The sequence below is a fragment of the Chlorocebus sabaeus genome, chromosome 10, assembly GCF_047675955.1.
Source record: "Chlorocebus sabaeus isolate Y175 chromosome 10, mChlSab1.0.hap1, whole genome shotgun sequence".
Lineage (NCBI taxonomy): Eukaryota > Metazoa > Chordata > Mammalia > Primates > Cercopithecidae > Chlorocebus > Chlorocebus sabaeus.
Genome location: NC_132913.1, coordinates 105,179,547 through 105,200,092, shown reverse-complemented (window position 1 = coordinate 105,200,092; position 20,546 = coordinate 105,179,547). Strand labels below are relative to the sequence as shown.

At 47.6% G+C, this 20,546-nt stretch overlaps 2 long non-coding RNA genes across 3 annotated transcripts in view; one reads left to right on the top strand and one right to left on the bottom strand.

Moving 5' to 3' along the window:
* LOC103217842 (uncharacterized) overlaps positions 1 to 20,546 on the top strand; it is a 59,351-nt gene that overhangs the window by 7,854 nt on the left and 30,951 nt on the right. The gene's annotated exons all lie outside the window — the stretch shown is intronic.
* LOC140712603 (uncharacterized) lies at positions 3,515 to 19,322 on the bottom strand. The gene is made up of 4 exons (XR_012094316.1): positions 18,561 to 19,322; positions 10,859 to 11,466; positions 9,771 to 9,900; positions 3,515 to 5,786 (listed from the first exon to the last, which is right to left on the bottom strand). It is a non-coding gene; the product is annotated as an uncharacterized lncRNA (long non-coding RNA).

Genomic DNA, 20,546 nt, shown 5'->3' with positions numbered 1-20,546 from the left:
CGAGGGATAGGAGGTCCATGGCTAAGGTGAGTGGATAGAGGAACAGGGTATGGAGTCAGGTGTCACACCAGGTGGGCTTAGCCTACCTTCTGGGGCTCTGGAGAAGGTGATCTTCAGGAGTTTAGGGGGCCCAGGGATGTCTGTACCCCAGCAGCAGGGCCTCAGAGCAAATCAGGAACAAGAGCAAGACAAGGGGGCTGGGCATTTGGAGTTGGTTCTCAAAGCAGGTAACCAAGACAGGGCCTCAGGATGGGCCCAAGGCAGGAGGAGGTCAGTGACCATGCACATAGGCCTCGGGGCCTCAGGGCTGCAAGGCCAAAGGGAGCTGCGTCCCAAGGTGGGGGATGAAACTCCTTTCTTTGGCTTCCTGTAAGGATTCACGCTGGGATTTGTGACCTGGTGAGCTGCAGATGGGGGTCTGGGAGTCCTGTAACTCTGTGGTTGGAACAGGAGAGCCTCACATTGGGAAGCAGACAGGATCCTCACACTGGGCACATCAGCAGCAGGCATGGCGTGGACAGACACAAAATAAAGAAGTTAGCTGAGTGGACAAGAAAGGCCGAGGAGGGTGACTGTGGAGGTCACGGGCAAAACAGAGGCCTTTGTGTGATGTGAGAAGCAGGCTCTCTTTTCTCTGTGGGACAGACTTGGATTTCTGTGCTCAGCGCAGAACCAGTGCACAGTCTTTCCAGGGATGAATAGTCCTTTCTGTGTGACAGAGAGTGCCACCAGCATCAGGGAGTGGCTGGGGATAGAGATGAAAGAAAGAGGTGACTTGGAGACAATTGCAGACATGGAGTATTGAACACTTGCAGGAGGAAGCAGGCAGGTGTCATGGTATATACTAGGAAAAGAAAGTAAATTTCCAAAGCCACAAGCATGTTGATGGCACAGCTGGTCAAGACTTAGGTGGGATGTGCTCTCTGCCACCCCACACTGCCCCCGAGGGGCCCAGGCAGATATTTGGAGAAAAAGAGTCCCTGAAAGGTGGCTGAAGTCAGTGAATAAATAAATTAATGGAGAGGGAATGTGTTTCCTGACCCCGATTTCAGGGAGGGCAGCTGGGGAGAAGGCCAGGGGTTTGTACTCAGGAACTGCAGCCTCCAGAAGCCAGGCAAATCTGAGCCTTTCCCCGGCATCCGAGGAAGCCATGGATAAAGCCATCAATCACTTTCTCAGTGGTGTGGAGAGCTCTGGCAGCCCCAGAGTGAAGCAGGAAGCCCCACTTCATGGCACTTCCGGAGGGGTCTGATATTTGTTTATGCGAGACATGGTCCAGCTAGGAGTGACTTGATGATTCAGGATCTCCAGGGTGGGTGAGGTGGGAGGAGGCCAACTTGGAGGGTGGATCCTTTTCTGTTGGCCAGTCTCTGACACTTGGAACTCTCCCTGCAATATCTGAGAGAGCAAGAGCGTTTAATTATTCATTCTACAAACACTTCCTGGAAACTGACCTTGTGCCACACATGGGCTAGGAGCTGAGCAAAGAATGGTGAGCAATGGCAGGTGTGGTCTCTGCTCACGTGGAGCTTCGTGTACAGTGGGAGAGAGGGGGTTAATCAAAAAATCACAGACTGGGGTGTGTGTTCTAAGGAGATTTTGAAGTCAGGGAGGGTTTCTTTGGACAATAACACCTGTGTTGAGATAGGAAAGGCGATTAGACTTTTTCTAGGTGAAGTAAGGTGGTGTGAGGGAAGACATGAGTTTTCCTTTGGGGGAGCGTGGGCTAAGGCCCTGTGGCAGATAGAAGCATGGTGGGTTTGATGAAAATCTGAAGAGCAGGGAGACTTATCAGGAGGTGACTGGATACTTGGGCAAGGGCCCAGATTGTGCAGAGTGACAGTAAGGCTTCATCTTCATCCTAAGAAGCATTGGGAAACCTTTGAGGGCTTTTAAGCAATGGTGGTGGAGGGTGGATGTTTAACATGATTGAATATGCACTTTGCAAAGCTCCCTTTGGATGCTCTGTGGAGAACATATTTGAGAACAGAGTGGATTTAAGGAGAACAAATAGGAGGCTGTGTAAATCATCTGGGTGAAGGATTACAATTGCTTAGACCTGTACAGGTGGACAGAGATGCAAATTTGAGAAATACGACAGCACGTATTTATTTAGTATTCACTATGTGCCAGGCATTGTCCTGTGGGTTTTACATGGAGTATTTAATCCTCACAATATGGTAGATACTATTCTCCTCATTTAAAGATAAGGAAACAGGCATGTGGAAGTTTAGTAATTGGTTGAGCCAGGGTTCAGTCTGGGAGCCCATACTCTTTTTAAAATTTATTTATAAATTTCTTTTAGTAGAGATGGGGTCTCACTATGTTTCTCAGGCTGGTCTTGAACTCCTGGTCTCAAGCAATCCTCTTGCCTTGACCTCCCAAAGTACTGAGATTACAGGTGTGAGTTACTGCACCTGGCCAGGAAGCCCATACTCTTAACCATCATCTTTGCTACCTAGTGGTTAGGACGTTAGGAGATGAGAATGAGAGGACTTGGTGTTTGATTAGACATGAGGGGTGTGAGCATGAGAGAAGAGATAGCCCAGGCTCCTGGCTACCTTGAGTGGGTACTGTTTAATAGGCACCAGCTGAATGAGACTGGGTTTGGGGGAGGAGTTTATAAGTCTGCCCTTGGACAGTGTAGTGGTTTTAAAATAAGTCCACATATTCTTTGATGCTTCTCCATTCAAGAGGTGGAGCTTGATTCCTCTCCCCTTCATTGTGGGCTGTATTCAGTAACTGGCTTCTAATAAAAGAATTATGGTGATAGTGATCACGTCTGGTTTTCAAGACAGGTAATAAGAGGCACTGTGACTTCTATCTTGGTTGCTCTCCCTTGGAGCACTCACTGTAGGGGAAATCAGCTGCCATGTTGTGAGAGGGCCATGTTGCAAGGACCTGAGGCCTCCTGCTAATAGCCAGCACCAACTTGCCAGTATGTGAGTAGGGTGAGCCATCTTGGAAGCAGATCCTCCAGCCTCAGTCAAGCCTTCAGATGATACAGCCCCAGCTAACATCTTGACTGCCACCCATGAGAGAACTTGAGACAGAACCAATGACTGCCACCCATGAGAGAACTTGAGCAGCAACTTAAGCTGCTCCTAGATTACCAATCCACAGAAATTGTGTGAGATGTTAAGTGTTTGCTGCTAAATTTGGTCGTAAATTGTTACACAGCGGTAGACAACTAATACAGACAACCAAGGGTAGGTGTTGGGTAGGCATTTGTTGTGACTTGGAATTATGATTTGGAAGTTGACAGCATTTCAGTGGTGGTTGAGCATGTAGGAGAAGAGAGTGGAGGGCCACATTGGGCTTTGAGAAGTTTTGACCTGCCGGGCGCGGTGGCTCAAGCCTGTAATCCCAGCACTTTGGGAGGCCGAGACGGGTGGATCACGAGGTCAGGAGATCAAGACCATCCTGGCTAACACAGTGAAACCCTGTCTCTACTAAAAAATACAAAAAATAGCCGGGCGAAGTGGCGGGCGCCTGTAGTCCCTGCGACTCGGGAGGCTGAGGCAGGAGAATGGCGCAAACCCAGGAGGCGGAGATTGCAGTGAGCTGAGATCCGGCCACTGCACTCCACTCCAGCCTGGGCGACAGCGCGAGACTCTGTCTCAAAAAAAAAAAAAAAAAAAAAAAAAAGAAGTTTTGACCTTAAGTGGCTCTGTGGAGAGGGATAAGGCCCTGAAGGTGACTGGGAAATCGGATGGTTTGCAAGTTGGGTTCTGCATTGACTTTAGTCCTATGGAGGGGCCTCAGGGGATGGATGGAAATTTGGTGAGCATCTAGCCCCTCCAGGTTTCTACTCTGATTCATCTGGAGTGGCCTTTTAGCAAGGGGTCTAGTGAGATTCACTGGGGAAAAGCAAAGATCTGATGCTGAAATATTGGAAACTACTAGTCTAGTGCAACCACTACTTTTACAAATGAGGAAACTGACTTGCCCAAGGGCAGGCAGCTTTGGACACAGGTCTCCTGGGTCTAGTGTTCTTCCCACTGGGCCTCCTTGCCTCCAGCACCTTTCCGTGGGCCTGGGGGAAGAGAATTAGGGCCTGTGCAGAGGACAAGATGGGGTTCCTGCCTTTGACATTCTGTCCCCGCAACCAGGTACACACTGGGGAACAATGACACCCCTCCATGCCCCGTGTGGTGCCTCCTCCTCGAACGAGGCAGGACATGAGCTCATTCCTGGCTCTGCTAGGCATGTGGCTTGCCAAGACTGGTCTTCTCTGAGCCTCAGTTTCCTTATCTGTAAAATGGGAATGAGGATTCATCCTTCTTCACCAGGCTGTTGTGAAGGCCAAATGAGGTCCTAGAGGCCAGAGGGCTTTTCACCAGTGAAGTGCAGTGTAGTTGGAACAGGTAGGTCACTGCTGGCCAGGGGATCTCAACCTCTTCAGGCTGACTTGGGCAGAGTGGGGCCCTTGGGGCCCTGGAGACCTGGCGGTCCCCACATGGTGTGAATCTTTTGCTAGAGCAAATCCAGGCCAGCTGCTCTGAATGTTGGTGCTGCCAAACTTTCAATAACCTGGGATCCCTGCCAGTCAGGATGTTCTCCCTGGGTCTGATTTGCAGTGCAAATTGACTCTTAGCTGTTCCAAATTCTCTTGGCTCTCGAGTGCCCATCCTCAGGCCCCAGTACTCATCCTCCAGTCCCATCCCCCATTCTGTAACTCTGTCCCCCCAGTTATCCCCTCATCTAATTTGGAATTATCAGTGGTAGAAATCAAATAGTGTACGCCCAGTGTTTATAGGGGAGACTCAGCGGGGCCCAGGAAAGTGACGTGATTTGTTCACTATTACACTGTCATTTATCATTTTCTCTTTGATGAGTTCCTTTGAATGATGCCTGTGGTCTGCAGCTTTCTACTTAATTGTCCTTTTTTGGGCCCTGGCCCCTCATCCACCTGCTCTTCCCTGACTACCCAGCTGATAACAATGGGACCACTGCTCTCATCTTTACCTACCTGCACCACCACTGGTGGCTGATTTACACAATCCCTTGGCTGCAGAGCCTGGTCTGGGCTTACGGCTGTGCTTCCACAGTTTCTCCTCCTCTGGTCCTCTGAGGGTGGGCAAGGAGCTCTTAGAAGAGGAGACAGGAAGCCCCTGACTCTGGGCACCTTGGTCCCCAACCCTCCCTGTCCCTCCCACCCTCTCAAGCCTCCAGGCTGTTTCTGAGGTTTGGAATCAGTAGAGAGTTTTCCCCTGACCCTATATTTTATTCTCCCACTTCTCTTTACTTGAACCCATTTGTAAGCGAAAAACCGTTTGGGGTGTTGTGTTTATTTTTTCCTTGTTCCACGGGAAATTACTCAGAATGTATAAGTATGTGTTTTCCTTAGAAAATAGATTCCTTTACATTTTGGCTTTGTGGTTCCCAAAGCAAGTGGACCCGCAGAAACCTAGGCTGCCAAGAGGGCTCCCCATCTGGGACTCCTCCTGGCTTCAGAATTACACCCTTTCTCCTCTCAGCACCAGTCACCCCCTCCAGCCCCTTTTGGGTCCACAGCTTCTTAAACCCCACAAGACTTCAGCCACAGTGGGCCTGACATCTCTCAGGAAGACCAATTCTTCCTGAATCTTTACTTTTAATTCCTCATTCTCTCTGCTGGTGGAAGACGTTGTGATGGATCAGGGCATGAGAACATTTCCCCTCCTCCACCCTCCGGGGCTGGATTTAAACATAGACTTGAAGTTCTGAGTTCGAATCCTGGCTCTGCCTGTTGCTGGCTGGTGACATGAGCAGTTGACTTCATCTCTTTGGGCCGTTTTCCTCTCCTGTAAAACACGGCCATTGACAGTATTTGTGCAGAAGGCCATTGGGAGGGTTAAGAGAGTTAATATGTGTAAGGCGATTAGGATATTGCCTGGCGTGGAATAAGTCTCATCTCATGTTTGCTTTTGTTCCTATGCATGTGCTTCTCCCCGATAGTACTCATTTTAGTTTTAGCCTTGGTTACAGCCCATTCCCAGTAAGGTGCAAAGGCAGGTAGAGACAGGATGGTGTCAGTGTGGCTTCTCCTTATCACCTTCCCCCAAGTTAAGGGATCTCAGTGCTCTTTTCCTTGGCATGGCCCCTAACCCAGAACTCCCTTCCCTCCCTTCCAAAAATCGCCTTTCTGTTTGCTCACCCATGTTCATAGCAGCATAATTCACCAGAGCCGAAAGGTGGAAGCAGCCCAACTGTTAATCAATGGATGAATGACTCAACAAAACGTGGCATTTCCATGCAAATAGAATATTATCCAGCCTCAAAAAAGAAGGAAATTCTGACATCTGCTCCAACATGGATGGACCCTGAAGACATTATGCTGAATGAAGTAAGCCAGACACGAAAGGACAAATATTATATGATTCCACATGTAGGAGGTATCCAGAGTCATCAAAATCAGACGCAGAAAATAGAACAGTGACTGCTGGGGCCTAGGAGGAGGGGGAGGATGGGAGGCTGTTATCTAATGGGTAGAAAGTTTCATTTTGAGATAATTAGAACATTTCTGGAGAAGGAGGATGGTGATGGTTGTACAACAGTGTCCATGTCCTTAATGCCACAGAATTGTACACTTAAAAATGGCTGTCATAGGAAATTTAATGTTATATATATTTACCAGAATATAAAAGGCAAAAGTAAATAAAAATATATCAATAATAAAAAAAAATCCAATTTGTCTCTTGAGACACTCCGAGAGGGGCACTCATAGTAAAGTATTCATGCCCTGTAGGGGGCATGAGGGTGAATCAATCTCCCAGGGATTGGGCTTGCCAGTGAACTCTTAATTGGCCCCCCTTATTGCTTTCAACCCTTGAGGGAAGCTCTTTCCTGGGCATCCTCCCTGGGGGATCCTCAAGTTCATAGGGTCACAGCCTTGACAGGAAGCAGCCTCCACATTACAGAGATACCTTATCTCCTACACCGTCCTGGAGCTGGGGACTGGCTGCTGGTCATGGGTGTGTGGCCCTCTGGGTCCCCCAGCACTTCACTTGCTCTCTATGCATGAGTGCGCATTCATCTAGGATTAATTAGGCACCACTGTGTGCCAGGTAGAGTGCCAGGCTCTGGGGATAGAGAGCCAGCTGGTGCCCTGCTTCAAGGGGCTTTTGTTCTAGTGGTCAATGGTCCATTTTGAGCACCAGGCCCTGAGCCATTATTTCATTTCACTCTGACAACCGCCTAGCAGGTGCCGTCAGACTCTCAGCCTTTTTTGGAGCAGCATTCTTTCTATGGGAAATGCCTAGGTCCATTTGGAGATGCGAATGGGAGGTCTGGCTGTCCCAGTAAGAAGAGATTTCTCTCCAGTCTCTATCTGTCCCACTTGCTTTAAAGACTGAGTCATTTGAGGGCCTCCTCTGGGGCTAGCAAGGGACCCCGTAGGTGCCTTGGTACCTCTTCCTGCAGCCCCCAGTGGCGCCCATAGCAGGCCAGGCATAGTCAGACCCCTGGGAAAGCCCAGCTCAGAGCCATCAGTGATATCTCTGAAAGAAGTGATGAATGTCTAGTCACAGAGCGAAAAGGACAGAGACCCCATTACCGAGACCCTAGGGGTAGAAGACCAGTGCCCTCCTGCCAGGGCTGTGTACATGCCAGGTACTGCAGCAGCTCTTGGGGGGAAATTGCAGGTTGGACCAGGCATGGTGTTGGGCCTCCGCGAGACAGCTGTGCAGAAGCTGTGATGCACCTTCTCTTGCCTAATTCCACCCTTCTGTTTTCACTTGCTGTGCGTCCTGCTAAATTCCCTTCCCCTGTGTCCTGCTAAATTCCCTTCCCAGGCTAAAAGTTTCCATCTCTGGGCTTGGCCCCAAAGTGAAATTCTTTGGAAACTTTCAGCTGAGTTCACTTAGCTATTGTTGAGTGAAAGAAGGTGGGTGGGGGAGGAGATGGTTTGGGTTCGGCTTAGTTTTGATGCTTCAAATGCAAGTGCAGTGAGACCCAGAAATTTCGCCTTGGCTGCTGGGGTTTCAGTTGGGGTTAGGGAGGCAAGTGGGGTCATGAAGACAGCTTAGGGCTGGGATTGGGACCCCTTGGATCCTAGTCCTGACAAGGTAGGTCCTGCCTCCTAGCCCTGCTGGTCAAGTTGCTCTCTCTCTCCAGAACCTATTTGCTAATTTTCAAAGCCAAATCTTTTGAAGAAATTATTTCTAAAGTTGTTTATGCATAGCCCTGATGTTTGCTGATTGATGCCTTAATCTCATGATATGATTTTTATTTGAAACAAGCCCTGCTTTTCTCTGTGTGTGGGCAGCCATCAGAAGGTTCTAGCTTCTGTAGATGTCTGTGAGGTGCTGTCAGCCTCCAAATCATAATCGACCTTGTGGCTGGGCCACAAAAGTCTCAGGCTTGGCCTGATGGAAATCAGGCAGCTGTCCCAGAAGGAATGAGCTTTGCTCTGCCCGCCCTTCCTCTCCTGTTTGTTTGGTTTTACTCTTGTTCTGCGTCAGGGATGAGTTGGTTGGGAGAAGGGGACGAAACTTAGAGCCTAGATCTGCACATGTTGTTTGGTTTGGAAAATTAAAAATAAAATATTTGGTTGATTTTAGTCCAATAATGTAATTTTTTTAGGAAGACAGGTTATTGGTCTGGATTCAGCTGATTTTTTTTCTATCCTAACATAAAAAGATTTTTAAAAATCCAGCAATTACAAAAAAAATTTGCGAAATGCCCTCTGTGAATTGGTTCCTCCTAAGTGGGTCTTCTGTAGGTGGGAGCTCTGAGGTGCAACTAAGATGAACAGAAAGTGGCAGGAGAAGAAGGGGAGACAGAGGCTGATGTAGGATTTTTACATCACTAGGAAGTTTTGTGGCTTTCATGCCATTTCTGGGGCATAACTGGAAACTGCCTAAGATGTGTGGGGACAGAGGAGGAAGGGGCTGTGAAGCTTCCCTTCCCTAGAGACCTTAAAAGCAAGTAGGTCCTCCAGTATCCCTGGGGTTTCTTAGTCATCCTGTCTGGAGGCAGAGGGAAGGATGAAATGACCTCTGGAGGGCGTATTAATCATATTAATGCAAATGGGAAGATGAACAACCCATCTGGCTGAGTAGTAAGATCACCTGCAAGAGTGGAAACATTTGCATGTTGCCTCTCCCTGGGTGGTAGCCCATCTCTTTCCTTCACTCTCTCTCTCTCTTCTTTTTTTCTAGTCCTGGATCAAGAATCTGTCATTCAGATTATTCCAGAGCCCCTGCCCAGTGCTACTTATGCCTCCTGGATGCTGAGCTGACAGGCATGGTGAGGCTCTGGCAAGCTTCTGCCTTCACACCCCTTCCCGCAAGTTCACTGTCTTACTTTGATCTTGGGAATCTTGTCTACACTTTAACACACATCAGTTCACATAGCAGATTTGAAGCAGTGAGGGACAGGCTGGGGAGGAGAGATGTTTTGGGATGGGAGATGCTTCTCATTTACCCTGTGGGTACCTGCCTTTTGGCTGGTCCTGAAACTGTCAATATTCATTGTTAACATTCATTGAGCAGCTAGTGTGTGTGGGGCTCTGTACTGTCCTCTGAGGATATTATTCACATTTTACAGCTGGAGAAACTGAGATTCTTGCCTGAAGTCACAGCTTTGGTGAGATGCAAAGCAGGGATGGAAACCTAGATTTGTCTGGCTTCAAAGCCTGTGCTTTTACCCAGCATACTCAACCATTTATTGGCGGCCAATGGTCATGAGCAGTTACCAGGATACCCTATACTTATTGCTGTGTGCCTGAACTGGTGCTAAGTGCTTTGCTTGGATTCCTACGTTCAACTGGCCACTGTTACACTCACAGCTTTGGTGGAGTTGGTCCTCAGATCTGAGCTGCATCTTCCCCATGGGGTTGCAGCCCCCAGAAGTCCTCTTGCTGCCCAGGGCCACAGCATGACATCTGTGGGCACTTTGCCTTCATGGGTCCTCCCCCTGTAGAGAAATATTAAAATTTATACTTTATGACTACATTGGTATAAAAACAAATGTAATTCTGGCTGGATTCATGATTGTATACTCATTTGTATTCTATTCATTTTTTTTCTTTTGATTTTTGAAAGACAACTAAAATAAAAACATTTTTGAGGGCCCCTAGAAATATCGTGGCTTCTAGGCACTGCACTGTGCCTCATTCAGAAGCATGCCCTATGTGCTGGAAGTGATGGGCAGTCCTAAGAGTCTTGTCCTGGGAACTCCTCTGGACCCAGCAACCTCTGCTGCCACCTGACCTAGAGCCCAAGCCACTCCTTCAGCCAAGCAGCCCCAAGGTACGGGAAAACCAGGTGCGCCTCTGCCCTCTTACTCCACCTTTTCCACCTTCTCTCAAAATCCTTCCAAGCCTTGTAGACAATCAGCAAAAGAAAGTAACCCCTCTAGGCCCTTTTAAAGTCCATTTCGGCCCCCTCTTCCTCCCCAGCACAAGCTCTTTGATTTCATCTCCTTCTCTTCCCCTTTTTGAAACAGCTGACTTTTAGGAACTGCAATGACCAGGGCAACTCACCCCACTTCCCAGGAAAGCCCCTCCTTCCTTCTCTCAGAGAAAGGTTGGAGGCTGCTCTGGGATTAGTGCTGCCCGCTCCCTCCCCAAAGGCTTTGTACCCTGCAGCAGTGGGCTCCCAGGGCCTCCATAGGGAGGAGTGCCTTCTCAGCTCAACCTTGACTTCAGAGGGGCCCAGGGTGGGAGTGGGAATGGAGGGCTTCATTACTTCGTTCCTCTATAGTATATGGCTAAGTATTCAAGAGTTATAAGCAAAGCTGCAAACTTGTATGTTCTTTCTTTCTTCCTTGACAAAATACTGTTAACCAAACTGAAATGAAGCCAGGTAGGAAGTAAGATATTGGCATTTATTTGGGGGAGGTCTTAGGAATTATAATTTGGGATACACAATACCTTTTATGATGACGTAGACAATCAGCTTCTAAATTTAGAACTTCAGACTCTGCAGAGCCCTGAGCTGGAATATACTGGAGCACGGAGGACTGTCCCTCGCTCCCACCTACCCCTCTGCTCCTCCTACCCAAGCCCCCAATTCGAATCTAGAGTGTCTGTGTGCACACAAGGGTAGGAGTGGTGGTGGTTCCAGCTCTTGCAGCCCAGCCTTGCTGCCCCTTCAGTCTAGGGGCATGTGTATGTCTGTGTGCACTAGATGGGTGGTTGACTCTAGTCTTGCAGGGAGGAACCCTGGGCAGAGGCCCAGACAGGAACCCAGAGTATGGTTCAGAAGGAAGCCCTGAGCTTTGGTCTGGTATCTTCTCTTGGGCCTGTGAAATCCTTGCCCTGTGAAGAGCCCCAAGGCCAGAGGAAAGCCGGAGTGGGGCCTCTAAAGAATGGCCCAGGCCAGGAACCCCTGTTGCTTGGCTTTGAGGGAGGTGCTGTCCTCAGCCTCTGCTGTCTGGCTATCAATTTAGATCTCCTGACTCAGCTTATGAGGGGTTTGTTCATGTCTTAGGGCATGTGGCAGTGGTGACCTTTTGTTACACATGATTGACTCCCACATCCTGGAATGGAATAGAACACATTATTAAAACCATTGATGAGTGAAGTTGTAAAAAGCAAGTTGAAAAAGAGGCAAACTCCTAAGAATGATAAGGTAGCCTTTTCCCTAATATTGATGGCAGATGGAAAATTGGTAACTTCATAATCAAAGCTTTATTAGGACATTTCTTGTGACATGGCCACTTAAGTCAAACCCTACAAGGGTATGAATAACTCTCAAGTTTCACCCCAACTCTTATTACTTTGTAAATCGAGGAAAACACCATGAGTGCTGAGTGACGAAAGTTGTTGCTTTTTAATCCATACTGAGTTACTGGAACCAGGAAAATCCCTTAGTTTGTCATTCTAACACTCCCATCATCATTCTAAAACCTAAGCCTCCCTGCGTCTTCCCCCCATAGGGATGCAAAATGGAGAGAATACCAAGTTTCATGCTCAACTTTTTTCTTCTGGAGGAATTACTTTCTAGTTTCCTTAACCAGTTAATTCAACCATAATGACTGGGTACCTACCATGTATCCAGCAGCTGGCCAGTACTTAGAATGCAGTGGTGAATAAGGCAGGTGTCCTTGCCCTCATGATGTTGACAAAACCCTTTTTAAAATAAGAGCAGTAAAATCTTCCCTCTTCTGACAAACCACACTATTTGAATTTAAACACAGAGAAGCTTTCTCTAGTAGCCAGGTTTCACCTTAGCAATATACTGGCATGAAAGGTTCTCGGAAGCTGCTGTCTGAAAGGATAAGTGTCCCTGGGACCAAATCCTTTAGGCACTTGAGAAGCCAAGAGTGTCTGTGCATCCCAGACAGGGAAGCAGACTTGGCCACCAACTCACCCTGTCACTTGGAAAAAGTCATTTTCTGTCTCTGAGATGCAGTTTCCTGACCCGTGCAGCAGGATAGCTGACCTAGATGATTCCCAAACTCCCCTTCCACCATGACATTTCGATGACAAACATTTTTAAAAATAGAAAATAAACTGTATTTTAAGCACAGGCCCTAAGTGACTTCATTGAGCTCACCTTGAACTGCCCTGCACCAGAAGCAGTTTGGCTCTTCCCTGTCGGCCAACTCTGTCTGATCAGAAGCTCCTATTGTTTTTGAACTGGTTTGGAAACTGCAAGCAGGATGAGTCCCAGCTGCTCATGCCCTCTGGGACTTCCCAGACCCCTCTGGCTGGAGAATGTAACCCAAGGCTCTTGTTCTTGTGTCTATGCCAGCCCTTGTCATACCGTGGTGACCAATCTGTTCCCCCACCAGATTAATCCGTTTATTGCACCAATATTTATTGAGAGCCTGGTGGTGCCAGGCATTGTTCTAGCTACAGTGGGGAATATAACAAAGCCCCTTTCTGCCTGCAGCTTGCATTCTAAAAGGGAGGGAGAAGAGGGAGAAATAAACCTGCACCACCACCCCACCCCCCACCCATAATTTGATGTCATGAGTGGTAAAGTGGTATTACAAGGACTAGAGGAACAGAGTAAGGGAAAGAGCATGAAGCAGAGTGCTGTTTTGGCTTGGGTGATCAGGGACGCCTTTTGGAGGAGCTGACTTTGGACATAGCCCTGAAAGAAACAAGGGCATGAGCCACACTGCTTTCTGGAGGAAGAGTGGTTTAAGGAGGGAAAACAGCAGGAGCAAAGGCCCTGAGGTGGAAGCATGTTGCCTGGGTTCTAGAACAGCAAGATGGCCAGTGCAGTTGAAACTGGGGGCTGTGAAGGGGAGAATGGCAGGCAGGAGGCTGGAGGTCAGATCACACTGGGGAACAATGATCATGGATTTTGTTTGAGGTGTGATGGGAAGTCTTTGGAGGGTTTGAGGAAGGGAACAAATATGATCTGATTTGGGTTTTAAAAGGATCACCTGGTTGCTCTGTATAGAAGACACTGAAGTGAAACAAAGGTAGAAAAGCAGGACCAGTTAGGACAGGGGTCCCCAATTCCCAGGCCATAGACACACTAGTCCATGGCCTGTTAGGAACCGGGCCACAGAGAAGGAGGTGACTGGGGGAGTGGGGGTGAGCAAACATTACCACCTGAGCTCTGCCTCCTGTCAAATCAGTGGTATCATTAGATTCTCATAAGAGCACAAACCCTACTGTGAACTGTGCATGTAAGGGATCTAGATTGTGTGTTCCTTATGAGAACCTAATGCCTGATGACGTGAGATGGAACAGTTTCTTCCCCTACCCCCCACACCTGGTTCACCATGAAACTGGTCCCTGGTGCCAAAAAGATTGGTGATATGGTTTGGCTGTGTCCCCACCCAAATATCATCTTGAATTGTAGTTCCCATAATCCCCATGTGTCATCGGAGGGACGCGGTGGGAGGTAATTGAATCATGGGGGAGGTTCCCCCATGCTATCTTTGTGATAGTAAGTTCTCTTGAGATCTGATGGTTTTATAAGGGGCTTCCCCCTTTGCTCAGCTCTCATTCTTCTCTCTCCTGCTGCCTTGTGAAGAAAGATGTGTTTGCTTCCCCTTCTGCCATAATTGTAAGTTTACTGAGGCCTCCTCAGCTCTGCAGAACTGGGAGTCAATTAAATCTCTTTTCTTTATAAATTACCCAGTCTTCGGTATGTCCTGGTAGCAGCGTGAGAAAGGACTAATACAGTTGGGGACTGCTGAGTTAGGAGAGGATCATGGAGACTGGTGGGAGATGATGGCTTGGTTGAGGAGGAGGTGAGACGTACTTGAAGTCGGGTATACGAGTGCGGGCACAGACCATGCATTATTTGCCTAAGATGGGCTCTCGCCCAGAAAAGGTGCTCAAAAGAGGGAAAGATGAGAGTGGAGAGCTATGGTCAAAGTTGAGAGAGGGAGAGAAGTGGAGAACACTCACACAGCTCTGGCAAGTCCACCTCTGAGGCTCTGTCTGCATTGCGTGTACCTGTTTGTTTGCCCTTGATGTGTACATTCTATAAATACCTTGTTTTGGTTGAACCTTTTGTTGTTCAACCTGGCAGGCTCCTATTCCTGAACCTATTGTTTTGTCCCTATATGACTTCTTCTTGCTAAAAACAGCACTGTCCTTCTTTTGGGACCTGCCCCTCCCACCCCATTGCTTTAATGTCTGCATCATCGCAGATTTGCTGAACCTTTCCTCTCTCTTAGGACCCCACTGCTTGCTCATGGAGACTGATCCTCTGTGTCTGGTGCCACAGTCATGTTTCTGCCCATGGGCTCCCTCCTGTGGGGTGAATTCTGAGCTCCAACATCGCCTTTACGCTTCTGCTGTGGCCAACCTGATCCTCAGAGGCCTCCCCATTCTAGTCTCTGTTAAAGCGCCACACTGCTTGCCTTGCTTCTTTAATGCCTTTGGTAGGGATTGCCCCAAGATGCCAAGCAAGGCTACAGCCCAGCAGCATGGGGAGATAGTGCCCCATGTAGAAGACTTTGACCTATGAAAGACAGATGAGAGGGATCCAGCAGACAATTTTTTCTCTTTTCTTCTATGGGATGGAAGGTTCTCAGGGACAGTGATTATGCCTCGGATGTGTGAAGACATCCCCTGTGAATCAGAAACTGGCTGTATCCCTTTGTGGAGCTGTGGATAGCTTGGAAATGCATTCACCCCTTTCCTTTCTCTCTTGAGAGAGTGAGAAGTCTTTGCCTTGAGATTGTGCCTCCTAATAAGCCTTATCTCTATTAAGGGACTCTGGCACCATTTTCTGGGACACTCCCCAACCTTGTGACTCTAGTAGGTTCTGTCAGCCAGTTCCCTGGTCCCTTGGCCATGGAGGCGGACACTGACCCAAGCTAGACCGATAGAAGCCCTTACCTTGTATCTTTTAAATTGGATTAGAAGGAAAAACAGTTGTTCGCTTCTGGCACTGAGCCTGAAGATACGAGTCTAAGAGCTGCTCAGGGCCATTTCCCAAGGAATGTGGAGGAAGCCTATCTGGGGGAAGGAAGCTGGCTTGTAGAGAGGAGCAGAGATGAGCAACACAGATAGTTCTGGATCCAATTGCTCTGAGACCCAGCTGCGCCCTGCCCTTCCCACGGTTTCCTTCTGTGAAGAACAAATTCTTTCTCCTTCCTGGCTAGTTTGATTGAATTTCTGTCATTTGCTGTATTAGTCAGGGTCCAGGCAGAAAACAGAAACCACTCTGAGTGTGTTACATAGCGAGAGTTGAACACAAGGAATTGATTATGCGGAGATGGGAGAGCTGAGAAACCAAATGGGAATTAACGACATGGAAGCTTCCAACACCCCTCCCTAGGGCTGAGGAATAAGGGGGAGGTGGTTTTACTGTCAGCCACGATGGGGCCACCTGCAGAAGCGAAGACCATGGCTGGCCCGTGTGGTGGGAGCTAGGGCCATGGAGTGAGGCTGACACTCCCTGAGATGCTGCCCAGAGCAGAAAGAGGGTGGCAGAAACAGTGTGGCCTCCCTCTTCCTCCAGCCTTCTGTCATGCCTCCCATTGGTCAAAGCTATCCTGAAGTCAGCAAGCAGGAAAGTCTAAGAAATATGGTATTCTGCAATGCAGAACAGGGCAGAAGTGAACTAGCAAGCAGACCAAACAGGCAAATGACCAACACACTGGTAGTCTAAGAGTCAGTTTATTCCACAGTGCCTGCTTTTAACTGCGAACCAGAGAGCCAAGACTCAGTCTGAAGCTCTCTCTGCAGCTCGACCCTGTGTCATAGCTCACAAGTTCATCACAAAGTTCTGGTGATGATAGTTATTATGGTGATGGTCCCTAAGAAGTCCTGCTCCTTTGGAGGTATGAATTGATTCCCCAGTGCATATTTTAAAGCCTTTACTCCTCCATAGGGTATACACAGGAAGTTGAGTTCATTGCTTAGAGATTCAGGTGAGCCACAGAGAGAACCAGGTGTAGCTTCAGAATTTCCATAGCCAGTAATCTCCTGCCAGCATGGCTGCAGGAAATCTCCTGAATTTCAACCCAGCGGCTGATCAGAGCTGCTCAGTGGCCACCACAGAGGTACTAAGCTTGCTAAGCTATGCTGGTGCATTCGGAGTTCTCCCTAGCCTCCAATCTAAATTCCTTCCCCTGTATTGTCAGGTCACCCTTGGGAGACCTAGGATAGGATTATCCAGAAGATCATGCAGGTTTTTGAAAAAAGGAAAGAGCATTATTTTTGAATTTGAACTGAGCATGGACTTAGAAAGCTCTGCTGATGTGGCCAAGGAGGGGCAGGAATGGGGGTCATGTGATGGATTTTCAGACTCTGGAGTGACCGGAATGACTCACTGGAGACCATCCAGGCCATGGGGTTTGAGGTCCAGTAGTGCTCAGCAAAGAAGTTCCTGGGAACCTAATGGGGACAATTTGGGGTTTTGCAGATCATCTGAACCGAGGTTGTTTCACATATGTTGGAGAGCATGCAGCTCTCTATATGTCTATATTTTAAAGTAAATAAATGGTTCCCTGAGCAAACCACATGGTGTTGGATGGGCTTAGACTCCTGTTCCGAAGCCTCTGCTTTCTGGCTTTACAGGAGCCTGTGGTGACCACTCTGGGCTGGGAGTCCGTGTGCTGGGTCAGCTTCTGGCTCCTGCTGAGGATTCACTGTAGCGCCAGTGGACAGGCAGCTTGTTATGCCTGGGCTTAGTTCTACCTTTCTGTGAAACAGGTGGAAGACTGGGGTCACTGGATGTTGTGAGAATAGAAGAAATTTTTGCTTAGTGTTGCAGGTTGAATAGTCCCCTCGAATTCATACATTGAAGTCCTAAACCCCAGTACCCCAGAATGGGACTTATTTGGAAATAGGGTTCTTACAGAGGTAATCAAGTTAAAGTGAGGTCATTAGGAGTGGGCCCTAGTCCAATATGATTAGTGTCCTTATAAAAAGGAGAAATCTGTGCCCAGTGACACATGTAGAATGAAGATGACGTGAAGATGGTCGTCCACAAGCCAAGGAGAGAGGCCTGGAGCAGATTCTTCTCCCATGTCCCTCAGAAGGAACCAATCCTGCCAACCATTGATTATAGACTTTGAGTCTCCAGCATTGAGGGAACCAGGGGCTGCAGAAAGAAGCTAGAGTGGGAGAGAGGGCTGAGGCAATAACTTCCAGTGAGAAGAACGTGGGAGATGCCCTTGTACCAGGATCCTGGGACTTAAGAATCACCCCTTCCTCGCTTTCATTTCCAAGACAAACTCCTTTTCTAGTTAGACGGCAACTAACATCTGCTGTCTTCTCCCAGCTATTGTGTTTTTAGCCCCTTTCTTCCTTGCCTACATATATGACCATGGGTGTATTAGGCTGTTCTTTTATTACTATAAAGAAATACCTGAGAGTGGGTCATTTATAAAGAAAAGAGGTTTCATTGGCTCACGGTTCTATAAGCTTTATAGGTGGTGTGGTGCTGATGTTGCTTAGCTTCTGGAGGGCCTCAGGAAGTTTATGATCATGGCAGAAGGGGAAGGGGGGCAGGTACATCACATGGTGAAAGCAGGAGCAGGAGAGCGAGGGGGAGGTGCCACACACTTTTAAACAACCAGCTTTCGAGAGGTCACTCACTATTTTTGAGGACAGCACTAAGGGGATGGTGTAAACCATTCATAAGAAATCCATCCCCATGATCCAATCAACTCCCACCAGGCCCCACTTCCAACACTGGGGATTATAATTCAACATGAGATTTGGGTGGGGACACAGTTACAAATCACATTCATGGGAAAAATCACCTTGAACCTTATTTCCAGTACTATCTTTCTAATTTCATTTGATAGCATGCTTATTAGAATCAAATTCACTGATATTCATGCAAGTGCTTAGAAACCGTAAAGAGGCTGGACGCAGTGGCTCACACCTATAATCCCATCACTTTGGGAGGCCAAGGCGTGTGGATCACCTGAGGTCAGGAGTTTGAGACCAGCCTTGCCAACATGGTAAAACCCTGTCTCTACCAAAAATACAAAAATTAGCCATCAGCTTGGTGGTGCGTCCCTGTAGTCCCACCTTGGGAGGCTGAGGCAGGAGAATCGCTTGAATCCAGGAGGCAGAGGTTACAGTGAGCTGAGATCACGCCAGTGCACTCTAGCCTGGGTGACAGAGTGAGACGTGAGAGTCCGTCTCAGAAAAAACAAAACAAAACAGAAAGAAACAGTAAAGCGTTCAGTCTTACCTGTCCTTCAGTATCAAGGTTGAATATCATCTCTTGTCACACCACTCCGTTGAGCCAGAATTAAACTCATTATGTTTCCTTCTCTCAAGGATTACATCACAGTCTCCTTTAAATTGTAATTATTTGCTGTCAGACTGTGAGCCTCATAAAGACAGGATAAACGTTTCACTCAGGGTTGAATCTCTAATGCCTGCCACATCACGGGTGATTAGAAAATGTGTTTCACATTAACTAGCAAAGACTTTAGGCAGAGAATGGCCCTGATCTGCGGCCCAGGCTGCAGAGCTGTGCCTGGAGCTGGTCCAGGCATGGGTGGAGAAAACACAACTCAGACTTCTAGACCCATGAGAGGCTCCCTCTTTCCAGCTCAGCTTCACCCAGCAGCATGGCCCCCTCCTACAACTTAATCCGTTGTGACTTGAAGGCAGCAGGCTTGACTAGTGTGTCCATTTCGGCAGGCAAACATATAATTTCGGGTCATGTCCGGTGCCATTTGGAAGGAAGCTCAGGTTTCCCTAAGTGGAAACAGCATGCTCTGAAAGTAATTATGGGCCAGGAAGCATGTTCTGGAGTGAGACCCAGCATATCTAAGCAAAGGTTGCCCTTCCTGGCTGGTGACAGGACAGCCCAGGGAGGACATAATCAGTCCCAGTTAACCCCAATAGTATCCTAGGAGGGCATGCATCATGCCGGGAGGAGCAGGCCAGACTGGCACTGGGATATCTGCCAGGATTCTGGATGCCAGTTATTTTGGGTTTTGGTTTACAGTGGACTCCCTGGGATCACTCTTTTCCATGCTAGGACCTCAGAAAGAACATGATGAGCTCCTTGTTAGAAGTGGTGGGACCTTGGATAATTGCTTCTCCTCTCTGTTTCTGTCATGAGGAAGTTGAACTAGATAACCTCTGACCAATTAATTGTATGCTGGTAAAGGTTTAACACCAGCTCTTTGGAATAAAAAAGCTCTGACTGGGTGCAGTGGCTCACACCTGTAATCCCAGCACTTTGGGAGGCCGAGGCAGACAGATCACCTGAAATCAGGAGATCGAGACCAGCCTGGCTAACAAGGTGAAACCCCATCTCTACTAAAAATACAAAAAAAAAAAAAAAAAAAAAAAAAAAAAAAAAAAAATTAACTGGGTGTGGTGGTGGGTGCCTGTAATCCCAGCTACCTGGGAGGCTGAGGCAGGAGAATTGCTTGAACCTGGCAGGTGGAGGTTGCAGTGAGCCAAGATCACGCCACTGCACTCCAGCCTGGGTGACAAGAGTGAGACTCCATCTTAAAAAAAAAAAAAAAAAAAAAAGTGGCGTCTACTGATTTCTGCAATGTGAATACTTTCATTATGGCCATTTTCAAGCTACAGTGTGATGTCACTGAATGCAGACTTGGGTGAGATGCACCACATTGGCTGCTGAGAGCTGGTATGAATGGGAGGAGCCAGCCCCAGCATATTACTGCTTCTAACTCTGACATCTGCAAATTTCTTCCACTATTATCCAGATAAGTGTCATCCAGTATTCATCTGCTATATTACAGATGCAATACAGCATCTATATTACATAGATAGATATTTATCTGTACCTATATGGGTATAACCAGAGCTGGCTATATTATTTGCTGGCCCTAGTACAAGATAAAAATGTAGCCCCCTTCTTCAAACAGCAGGAAAAAAAATGCCATGAAAGGTTTTAAAATATAAAGTTCTTTCCTTTCTTTCATGGTTCCTCATGGTGTTTTAAAGTTGCTATTTAATGTAGTTCTAAGTGAATAAACACTTAAAAATGAAATTATTACCCTCAATTTTACTATTCTTTATATTGTAAAATGCCAGTTTTTGTTGCAAATATAGTATTTAATTGGTGGAATCACTGAAATGACACAATTGTATTTCATAGCTCATTCGTGACTACATGATTGGAAACTCACAAAACTAACTCTACTGTTCACCATAATGGTATGCACGCGTGGTCCCTTACTCCCCTGCT